The sequence below is a fragment of the Babylonia areolata genome, chromosome 4 (genome assembly GCF_041734735.1).
Source record: "Babylonia areolata isolate BAREFJ2019XMU chromosome 4, ASM4173473v1, whole genome shotgun sequence".
NCBI lineage: Eukaryota > Metazoa > Mollusca > Gastropoda > Neogastropoda > Buccinidae > Babylonia > Babylonia areolata.
This window is the reverse complement of record NC_134879.1, coordinates 2,341,416-2,353,464: the sequence shown is the minus strand read 5'-3', so window position 1 is coordinate 2,353,464 and position 12,049 is coordinate 2,341,416.

Sequence of the window (12,049 nt, the reverse complement as noted above, 5' to 3'; positions counted from 1 at the left end):
ACGTTTTCCATACTGGGGACCTGTCTTCCGTCCGCCAGCATCAGCAACACTCCTATGTTCATGTGTTTCATATATATATTATTTTTTATCGTGTAAAACAAAAGACCATCCTGTGCTTCTAGTGATGGTGGTTTGACATCTCACTTACCAGTGCCCTTGTGGGGTAAAATGTGACAAGACTAAAGCTGTAGTTCTGCTGCCGGTTTTTTGGGGTGTTTTTTTTTTGTTTGCTCTTGATAAAAAAAATTAATTACATACATCTATAGACATATACACACAATCATTAAATGCATTACATAATTTCGTTTCTGTGTGGGCTTGTGTTGTGGCGTCATAATGCACAACCACACCATCCCCCCCCCCCGACACCAACACCGCACCGCAACCCAACCCAACCACAACGGCAACACAACACCGGCAACACAACGCAACGGCAACACAACACGACGGCAACAGAACATAACACGACACGACGGCAACAGAGCACAACACGACGGCAACAGAGCACAACACAACCCAACACGACGGCAACAGAGCACAACACAACCCAACACGACGGCAACAGAGCACAACACAACCCAACACGACGGCAACAGAGCACAACACAACCCAACACGACGGCAACAGAGCACAACACAACCCAACACGACGGCAACAGAGCACAACACGACGGCAACAGAGCACAACACAACCCAACACGACGGCAACAGAGCACAACACGACGGCAACAGAGCACAACACGACGGCAACAGAGCACAACACGACGGCAACAGAGCACAACACGACGGCAACAGAGCACAACACAACCCAACCCGACGGCAACAGAGCACAACCCGACGGCAACAGAGCACAACACAACCCAACCCGACGGCAACAGAGCACAACACGACGGCAACAGAGCACAACACAACCCAACACGACGGCAACAGAGCACAACACAACCCAACCCGACGGCAACAGAGCACAACCCGACGGCAACAGAGCACAACACAACCCAACCCGACGGCAACAGAGCACAACACAACCCAACCCGACGGCAACAGAGCACAACCCGACGGCAACAGAGCACAACACGACCCAACCCGACGGCAACAGAGCACAACCCGACGGCAACAGAGCACAACACAACCCAACACGACGGCAACAGAGCACAACACAACCCAACCCGACGGCAACAGAGCACAACACGACGGCAACAGAGCACAACACAACCCAACCCGACGGCAACAGAGCACAACCCGACGGCAACAGAGCACAACACAACCCAACCCGACGGCAACAGAGCACAACACAACCCAACCCGACGGCAACAGAGCACAACCCGACGGCAACAGAGCACAACACGACCCAACCCGACGGCAACAGAGCACAACACAACCCAACCCGACGGCAACAGAGCACAACCCGACGGCAACAGAGCACAACACAACCCAACCCGACGGCAACAGAGCACAACACAACCCAACCCGACGGCAACAGAGCACAACCCGAACGGCAACAGAGCACAACACGACCCAACCCGACGGCAACAGAGCACAACCCGACGGCAACAGAGCACAACACGACCCAACCCGACGGCAACAGAGCACAACACAACCCAACCCGACGGCAACAGAGCACAACCCGACGGCAACAGAGCACAACACAACCCAACCCGACGGCAACAGAGCACAACCCGACGGCAACAGAGCACAACACAACCCAACCCGACGGCAACAGAGCACAACACAACCCAACCCGACGGCAACAGAGCACAACACGACGGCAACAGAGCACAACACAACCCAACCCGACGGCAACAGAGCACAACACAACCCAACCCGACGGCAACAGAGCACAACACAACCCAACCCGACGGCAACAGAGCACAACACGACGGCAACAGAGCACAACACAACCCAACCCGACGGCAACAGAGCACAACCCAACCCGACGGCAACAGAGCACAACACGACGGCAACAGAGCACAACACGACCCAACCCGACGGCAACAGAGCACAACCCAACCAACCCGACGGCAACAGAGCACAACACAACCCAACCCGACGGCAACAGAGCACAACACAACCCAACCCGACGGCAACAGAGCACAACACAACCCAACACGACGGCAACAGAGCACAACACAACCCAACACGACGGCAACAGAGCACAACACAACCCAACACGACGGCAACAGAGCACAACACAACCCAACACGACGGCAACAGAGCACAACACAACCCAACACGACGGCAACAGAGCACAACACAACCCAACACGACGGCAACAGAGCACAACCCAACCCGACGGCAACAGAGCACAACACGACGGCAACAGAGCACAACACAACCCAACACGACGGCAACAGAGCACAACCCAACCCAACACGACGGCAACAGAGCACAACACCCAACACGACGGCAACAGAGCACAACACGACGGCAACAGAGCACAACACGACGGCAACAGAGCACAACACAACACAACACGACGGCAACAGAGCACAACCCAACACGACGGCAACAGAGCACAACCCAACCCAACGGCAACAGAGCACAACACAACCCAACACGACGGCAACAGAGCACAACACGACGGCAACAGAGCACAACACAACCCAACACGACGGCAACAGAGCACAACACAACCCAACACGACGGCAACAGAGCACAACACAACCCAACACGACGGCAACAGAGCACAACACAACACGACGGCAACAGAGCACAACACAACACGACGGCAACAGAGCACAACACGACGGCAACAGAGCACAACACAACACAACGGCAACAGAACACAACACGACGGCAACACAACACGACGGCAACACAACACAACACGACGGCAACACAACACAACACGACGGCAACACAACACAACACGACGGCAACAGAGCACGACACAACACGACGGCAACAGAGCACAACACAACACGACGGCAACAGAGCACAACAAAACACAACACGACGGCAACAGAGCACAACAAAACACAACACGACGGCAACAGAGCACAACACGACGGCAACAGAGCACAACACAACACAACACGACGGCAACAGAGCACAACACAACACAACGGCAACAGAGCACAACACGACGGCAACAGAGCACAACACGACGGCAACAGAGCACAACACAACACAACACGACGGCAACAGAGCACAACACGACGGCAACAGAACACAACACGACGGCAACAGAGCACAACACGACGGCAACAGAACACAACACAACGGCAACAGAACACAACACAACACGTCGGCAATAGAACACAACACGACGGCAACAGAACACAATACAACACAACACAACACACAACACGACGGGAACACAACACAACACGACGGGAACACAACACAACACGACGGCAACACAACATGACGGCAACAGAACACAACACAACATGACGGCAACCGAACACAACACGACGGCAACAGAACAGAACACGACGGCAACACAACACGACAGCAACAGACAACACAACACAACAACACGACGGCAACAAACACAACGCAACAAACAACGCAAACACAACGCAACAACGCAACGACGAACACACACAACACGACGGCAACAAACACAACACGACGGCACAACAACACATACCAACACAACACAACACCCGGCAACAAACACAACAACAGACTGACAACAGAACAGCAACAACACACAACAAACACAACACGACGGCAACAAGACACAAACAAACAGCAGGAAACACACAACACAACACGACGCAACACAACATACGGACACAAGACAAACACAACACAACAGACAGCAACACAACACATACTGGCAACCGAAACACAAACACAGACGGCAAACAGAACAGACACGACAAGCATCAACAGCGAAGCAACACAACACGACACGATGGTAACAACAACAACGACAACACACAGAATACAACACAACGGACAACGTAACGTCGAACAACAAACACAACATGAACGAACTTAACACAACACAAGTATATGGTACCGACAAGATCAAACAGCAAGAATTAACACAACACAAGTATATGGTACCGACAAGATCAAACAGCAAGAATTAACACAACACAACACAACACAAGTATATGGTACCGACAAGATCAAACAGCAAGAATTAACACAACACAACACAACACAAGTATATGGTACTGACAAGATCAAACAGCAAGAATTAACACAAAACACAAGTATATGGTACTGACAAGATCAAACAGCAAGAATTAACACAACACAACACAAGTATATGGTACCGACAAGATCAAACAGCAAGAATTAACACAACACAACACAACACAAGTATATGGTACCGACAAGATCAAACAGCAAGAATTAACACAACACAACACAACACAACACAACACAAGTATATGGTACTGACAAGATCAAACAGCAAGAATTAACACAACACAACACAAGTATATGGTACCGACAAGATCAAACAGCAAGAATTAACACAACACAACACAACACAAGTATATGGTACCGACAAGATCAAACAGCAAGAATTAACACAACACAACACAACACAAGTATATGGTACCGACAAGATCAAACAGCAAGAATTAACACAACACAACACAAGTATATGGTACCGACAAGATCAAACAGCAAGAATTAACACAACACAACACAACACAACTTTGGACAAGTATATGGTACCGACAAGATCAAACAGCAAGAATTAACACAACACAACACAACACAACACAACACTTCTTCGGACAAGTATATGGTACCGACAAGATCAAACAGCAAGAATTAACACAACACAACACAACACAACACAACACAACACTTCTTCGGACAAGTATATGGTACTGACAAGATCAAACAGCAAGAATTAACACAACACAACACAACACTTCTTCGGACAAGTATATGGTACCGACAAGATCAAACAGCAAGAATTAACACAACACAACACAACACAACACTTCTTCGGACAAGTATATGGTACCGACAAGATCAAACAGCAAGAATTAACACAACACAACACAACACTTCTTCGGACAAGTATATGGTACCGACAAGATCAAACAGCAAGAATTAACACAACACAACACAACACAAGTATATGGTACTGACAAGATCAAACAGCAAGAATTAACACAACACAACACAAGTATATGGTACCGACAAGATCAAACAGCAAGAATTAACACAACACAACACAACACAAGTATATGGTACCGACAAGATCAAACAGCAAGAATTAACACAACACAACACAACACAAGTATATGGTACCGACAAGATCAAACAGCAAGAATTAACACAACACAACACAACACAACTTTGGACAAGTATATGGTACCGACAAGATCAAACAGCAAGAATTAACACAACACAACACAACACAACACAACACTTCTTCGGACAAGTATATGGTACCGACAAGATCAAACAGCAAGAATTAACACAACACAACACAACACAACACAACACTTCTTCGGACAAGTATATGGTACTGACAAGATCAAACAGCAAGAATTAACACAACACAACACAACACTTCTTCGGACAAGTATATGGTACCGACAAGATCAAACAGCAAGAATTAACACAACACAACACAACACAACACAACACTTCTTCGGACAAGTATATGGTACCGACAAGATCAAACAGCAAGAATTAACACAACACAACACAACACAACACTTCTTCGGACAAGTGTATGGTACCGACAAGATCAAACAGCAAGAATTAACACAACACAACACAACACAACACTTCTTCGGACAAGTATATGGTACCGACAAGATCAAACAGCAAGAATTAACACAACACAACACAACACAACACTGGACAAGTATATGGTACCGACAAGATCAAACAGCAAGAATTAACACAACACAACACAACACAACACTTCTTCGGACAAGTGTATGGTACCGACAAGATCAAACAGCAAGAATTAACACAACACAACACTTCTTCGGACAAGTATATGGTACCGACAAGATCAAACAGCAAGAATTAACACAACACAACGCAACACAACACAACACAACACAACACAACACAACACAACACTTCTTCGGACAAGTATATGGTACTGACAAGATCAAACAGCAAGAATTAACACAACACAACACAACACTTCTTCGGACAAGTATATGGTACCGACAAGATCAAACAGCAAGAATTAACACAACACAACACAACACTTCTTCGGACAAGTATATGGTACCGACAAGATCAAACAGCAAGAATTAACACAACACAACACAACACAACACAACACTTCTTCGGACAAGTGTATGGTACCGACAAGATCAAACAGCAAGAATTAACACAACACAACACAACACTTCTTCGGACAAGTATATGGTACCGACAAGATCAAACAGCAAGAATTAACACAACACAACACAACACAACACTGGACAAGTATATGGTACCGACAAGATCAAACAGCAAGAATTAACACAACACAACACAACACAACACTTCTTCGGACAAGTGTATGGTACCGACAAGATCAAACAGCAAGAATTAACACAACACAACACTTCTTCGGACAAGTATATGGTACCGACAAGATCAAACAGCAAGAATTAACACAACACAACGCAACACAACACAACACAACACAACACAACACAACACTTCTTCGGACAAGTATATGGTACCGACAAGATCAAACAGCAAGAATTAACACAACACAACACAACACTTCTTCGGACAAGTATATGGTACCGACAAGATCAAACAGCAAGAATTAACACAACACAACACAACACTTCTTCGGACAAGTATATGGTACCGACAAGATCAAACAGCAAGAATTAACACAACACAACACAACACAACACCCGCAACACTAGCCTCATTTACATTTGTCTGTTAATCACTCCCACAATATAATTATATGTAGGCTGTACAGAAGCTTGTTTGAACTAGTTAAGGCATCATCACAATGAATACATACCATGGTTCTTCTGACAAGTATATGGTACCGACAAGATCAAACAGTAAGAACATGTAGTAATAATTAATAATGAAGTACATTCATCCGCAGCAGCTCTGAGCTGCGTGTGCTTCACACAGTCGCTTTATTGCAGTATTCCATTCACTTCCACAATGTCAGTAGCAAAAACATTTGCATTACAACAAACACAATTAGGTAAGAAATAGGTAAAACAAATGATTTCTCTAATGCTGCTACACACTCAACACAATCACACACACAAATTGGTAAGGAATATATAAATCCAATGATTTCTCTAATGCTACTACTCACTCAACACAATCACAATCTGGTCTTGAACACGCATACCTGTGAAACCGTCTCGGAATAAAGCGATGGTCAGGACAGGTGACCCTTAACACATCACTCATATTAGTTTCAGTGAACGGTCATGTAACCTAAGTTCAGTGCTTTTCAGAAAGACGTACAATCAGCGAAGTTACACAATCACAGGATACAATTTGATTTTGTCCCCATCACTTGCATAACCCATACATAGTGATACAAGAAAACAGGAGAATCTAAAACTAAAAACAGACAACAGTGCTGTTTGATTTTGTCCCCCTTTACTTTCATAACCCATCACATTGTGATACAAGGAAACATGAATCTGAAGAAAACAGTGCATACTACAAGTCCACATCAAATGATGAATTGGTGCAAAACAAGTTTGATTTTGCCCCCCTTTACTTTCATAACCCATCACATTGTGGTACAAGGAAACACAAGAATCTGAAGAAAAAAAACAACAACAGAAAACAGTGCATACTGCAAGTCCACATCAAATGATGAATTGGTGCAAAACACCAATAATGGTTTTGATGCTCATGCCAAACATCTGTTCCCTTCCCCCCCCCATCACTTTGGTAACTGGAGTATTCCTACTGTCAAGAGCCAGGGGCCTGACAAAAAAATGTTTGACTTGGACTTTGGTAACTGAAGCTCTACATAAACCATTCACATATACACACTGATCTACATGTACAGCATTTCCAGAGTTCGTCTCGCATGCGCACACGCTATAAGTATTCAATGAATCAGTTTGACGTCACATTTCCCACAGGCTAAACAAAAAGCAATGTCTCATTCACAAGAGGAGCATTTCATGGTGGGAACAATACCAGATGTGGCAGTCAGAGAACTGAAAATGGTGTTTTGGTGATCCAAGTACATGGAACAAAAACGAAAACAAAAAAGCACACACACACACACACATGCAACACATTCACACACTGAAACAAACGAACGTTCATACAGGGTTAAAAACTATCAGGCACTTTAACAAACAGCACACAAGCCTCATCACAATAAATATGACAATCACAACAATGGTGATCATTGTTTGATAATTTAAAAAAAAAAGTTTTTTTTCTGACACACACAAACACACCGCATTTATAGTTATATAGCTAAATGTACACATCCTACAGCACTGTATAATTATCACCCAAATAGCAAGGTGGGTTGGAAAGGCGGTGGACATCATACTCACAAACACACATTCAAGCAGACAAGTGAGCAAAAATCTGTACATTATACACTTGAAACTAAAAGACAGAAAATAGAAGAAGAAAAAAACAACCAAAAACCCACCCCTAACCCCCTCTCAACTCTGGATTTCAACATTTCTAGAATCTAGATGGATCTCTGGGAATGGTGTAATATGGCAGACATGATTTCTCTGTTCACACAATCGTCTGAGGAAAATGAAATAGATATCTCACTTCAAAAAAGGAAGGAAAGCCTGAAAAAGAGGTATATCAGCACAAATACACTGGGATACTCTTCACACGCTCGTCTCATCCATGGTACGGTACACGTTTTGGAGACAGTACCAGCTGAACTCTGGGAAGGTCTGTCTGACACTGGGGCAAGGGGACACTGGAAAGCATGCGATCACTCTATCTTGACCAACACAAAACCAACGATGCATCATCTCCACACATTCATCTCTTATCTCGTTGCTTGAGCAAAGGAAACCAACTACAGACGTCTTTCTGTGGCCTCTGTTTCATAAACACACAGATCTGACATGCTAAGTTAACTCTCTCCATACGAACGGTGAAAGAGACGACGTTAACAGCGTTTCACCCCAATTACCATCATCAAAATATTGCCAGCGGAAGGCTCTTATACTGAAGAGGTGAATGTTGACAAAGAATACCACAATTCTGACGACGGAAGCTGAAGGTTGGGTCATTCAGACACCCACTGGACATCCGAGGGGTCTGTGTAGAGGAGAAGAGAGGACTGGCCGTACTGAGTGAGTTAATCAACAGCAAACCAAAAATGATAACAATAATGAATAACTGCAATGGCATAGACACAATCCCCAATTTTTTTCAGTACTGTTTTAAACATCTCACCTACACACACACATGACAAACACATATTCACACTCCCACATCAAACTTTTGCACACATACATTGAACACATTTCAAGTCACGGTCACTTGGTTAAGAAAGAAAGAACAAATACACTGGCCAGGTGATAACAGTCATGGGCAGGTTCAAGGTCTGTTCACCACTTCCCGACACATCACAGAAACGGTCATGATGGGTGTTTTCCATTTATGTAAGGCCTGAATACTGCCAAGGAAGAGAGCGGGGCAACCAGAAAGGCTGCAAAGACTGACCCGAAAGAACCATACCACACACACACACAATTCAGACAAAACAAACAGGTGTTGAGATGGCTGCCGGAAAAAGAGGGCGCTAGCCAGGGGGACAAAGGGGAGGTTACCTACTTCCGGGAGGTTATCGGCCGTAGTACTTTCGTTTTCTCCGCATAGGCGGATAGTAGTTTGCACAGGACAGGAATGTCAGACCCCTGCCGGAGTCTGCACTAGGTGGGTCACGGTTAAGTATGTGTAATTAAACAAATCATATGAAACTGAGCATCAGCACAGCATGTAGGACTACCCCCAATACGTTAATCAATAACCCAGTTACCTCACACCCCCAATACAGAAATCAGTTACACAAGAGTTCTCACACCATCACATGTGCTCAACTTCACTGAAAGATCAGAGGCATGGCTAAATATCTGCATTTTCACATCATCAATCTGCTGGCCCCAGGAACATGAACATCACTTTTGATTTCAGACAGACAAAACACAGAGAGAGAGAGAGAGAGGGCGGAGGGGGGTGGACCTTTATCATTTTTTCTTTCACAGCATGTACAACATCCTCAGGCCAGATTCATGGGGGGCTGTTGTTTGAGGGGCGTGGTGGCGGTCTCCACTCCGGGAGGGACGCTCACTCAGTCTGGCTCCGCGACTAAGCCATTATTGTCGTTAGTAGGGGGCTTAGTAGGTGGTGTCCTAAGTACGTTAAAACAGAACAGGCACCACTGAACACCACCCAAGTGACTCAGCAGCAGTGCAGGGTCTCCTCTGGTGTGTGGCCTCCTGGCGACCTAACATCGATGGTTCCCTGTGGACTGCCGACGCTGGAACTGCGACGGACGAACCCAGGTGTGGCCGTGTATGGGGGGAATCTAAATGAGCGGCGTGGGAGTAATGCCACTGAAATGGGCAGCAAAAAAAACAACAAAAAAAAACAAACAAAAAAACCATCCTCAGGCCACTGTCATGCTATGATGCATGCTGAAAATCCCAATACAGGCAGACTGGTAATAAGTAGTATGAGCATCAGAACAACCTGCATCACCATTCACAACTGATAAAAAATTTTTTGAAAAAAAAAAATGGCAGGACCAGACTACCACTATTTACCAGTGTTACATGTGAAGACACTGGTTAAAAAAAAAAATCATGGAAAAATAAACTTTCCATAGACCAGACTACTACTATTTACCAGTGTTACATGTGAAAGACTGGTTTAAAAAAAATCAAGGCAAAATAAACTTTCCACAGACCAGACAACTACTATTTACCAGTGTTACATGTGAAAGACTGGTTAAAAAAAAAATCATGGAAAAATAAACTTTCCATAGACCAGACTACTACTATTTACCAGTGTTACATGTGAAGAGACTGGTTAAAAAAAAAAAAGAAGGAAAAATAAACTTTCCATAGACCAGACTACTATTATTTACCAGTGTTACATGTGAAGAGACTGGTTTAAAAAAAAAAATCATGGAAAAATAAACTTTCCATAGACCAGACTACTACTATTTACCAGTGTTACATGTGAAGAGACTGGTTTAAAAACAAAAAAGAAGGAAAAATAAACTTTCCATAGACCAGACTACTACTATTTACCAGTGTTACATGTGAAGAGACTGGTTTAAAAACAAAAAAGAAGGAAAAATAAACTTTCCATAGACCAAACTACTACTATTTACCAGTGTTACATGTGAAGAGACTGGTTTAAAAAAAAAAAAAATCATGGAAAAATAAACTTTCCATAGTCCGGACTACTACTATTTACCAGTGTTACATGTGAAAAGACTGGTTAAAAAAAAGAAGAAGGAAAAATAAACTTTCCATAGACCAGACTACTACTATTTACCAGTGTTACATGTGAAGAGACTGGTTAAAAAAAAAAAATCATGGAAAAATAAACTTTCCATAGACCGGACTACCACTATTTACCAGTGTTACATGTGAAAGACTGGTTAAAAAAAAAATCATGGAAAAATAAACTTTCCATAGACCAGACTACTACTATTTACCAGTGTTACATGTGAAGAGACTGGTTAAAAAAAAAAATCATGGAAAAATAAACTTTCCATAGACCTGACTACTACTATTTACCACTGTTACATGTGAAGAGACTGGTTAAAAAAAAAAAAATCATGGAAAAATAAGCTTTCCATAGACCTGACTACTACTATTTACCAGTGTTACATGTGAAAGACTGGTTAAAAAAAAATCATGGAAAAATAAACTTTCCATAGACCGGACTACCACTATTTACCAGTTTTACATATGAAAGACTGGTTAAAAAAAAAAATCATGGAAACATAAACTTTCCATAGACCAGACTAATACTATTTACCAGTGTTACATGTGAAGAGACTGGTTAAAAACAAAAGAAGGAAAAATAAACTTTCCATAGACTGGACTACTACTATTTACCAGTGTTACATGTGAAGAGACTGGTTAAAAAAAAAATCATGGAAAAAT